This window comes from Trichechus manatus, unplaced genomic scaffold, assembly GCF_000243295.1.
Source record: "Trichechus manatus latirostris isolate Lorelei unplaced genomic scaffold, TriManLat1.0 scaffold00017, whole genome shotgun sequence".
NCBI lineage: Eukaryota > Metazoa > Chordata > Mammalia > Sirenia > Trichechidae > Trichechus > Trichechus manatus.
This window is the reverse complement of record NW_004443953.1, coordinates 26,687,130-26,688,195: the sequence shown is the minus strand read 5'-3', so window position 1 is coordinate 26,688,195 and position 1,066 is coordinate 26,687,130. Positions and strand designations below refer to the sequence as shown.

Genomic DNA, 1,066 nt, shown 5'->3' with positions numbered 1-1,066 from the left:
ATTCTTTTATGTTTTGCAATTGTTCTAAAATCCACGTGTTACTTTAATAATAAAATGTTTAAAAAACAGATGTTATTTGAAACATGTATTTGTAAAAAAACTAAGACTTATTTTGTCTGGCAAAGAAAAGTGTCTTGAAATAAAAAATAAAATAAAATAAAACTATTACAAAATCTTTTAATATCAAGTAAGCATACTGAAAATAATTCTTGCCTTTAGAGAGTAGCTTTCGAAATTTCTGTGTTGCTGTTAGCTGCTGATCAGCATTATCAGAAAAAATCATCTGGACCATATCTGTTGTAATAACTTCTTCCTAAAACAAAAGAAAATATAATTTAACACTTAAATATTCTGCATGAGTATTTGCTGTATTTCTTACCTTTGAAATATTGTTGAAGTATATAATTTGATATTTTTTTTATAATATCTACCTCTGAAATGGGTACAGTAGAACTGATATCCGGATCCTGGATAGGGCTTTCTAGCATAGATTCATCATTTCTGGGCAGAGAGACATTCCTGCGTTTGAACAACTGTAATAAAGAGAAATCAGTTTATACAATGAGCTTTCCATAAAGCAGTGAATTTCCATAAAATTACATTTTTCATTTAAGTGAAGAAAACAAACTAATAATTTTATAACTTAAAATTCTGAATATTTTAGTATTTCCCAGTCTTTATACCAAGAAGACCTAAATGATCTGTGAGAGGTCAAACTGTTTGGGCTAGGTTAGCTCTTCCCCTGCACAGACTAATTTGGGTCATTCTTACCCTCGGCTCTTTTACCAGTGGTTCACGTTGAGAATATATACTAAATAACTACCACATGCCAATCTCTATACAAGGTGCTAGGAATATAAAAATGAAAAGGACATGGTACTCAGTCCTTAAGGAAGTCACTCTCCAGTGGAGGAATCAGATACCGTTAATTTCAAAATAATGGAATTCTTGCTCATAAATTACAATGTTTACATTTAAATTCCATTCTAAAATTCTATAACCCAAACTAAATTATTCAACAAGATCTTACCATAAACAGGAGAGCCCTTCCTCTTCAGTGGCTAAA

At 30.6% G+C, this 1,066-nt stretch overlaps 1 long non-coding RNA gene across 1 annotated transcript in view; it reads right to left on the bottom strand.

The window, feature by feature from the left end:
• Nucleotides 1-6: 6 nt before the first annotated feature.
• Nucleotides 7-1,066, bottom strand: part of LOC111819734 (uncharacterized) — a 10,663-nt gene continuing 9,603 nt past the window's right edge. The window contains exons 2-3 of the long non-coding RNA XR_002823300.1: nucleotides 432-533; nucleotides 7-313 (exon numbers count right to left, since the gene is read on the bottom strand). This is a non-coding gene — a long non-coding RNA (uncharacterized LOC111819734). The remainder of the gene's footprint in view (nucleotides 314-431; nucleotides 534-1,066) is intronic.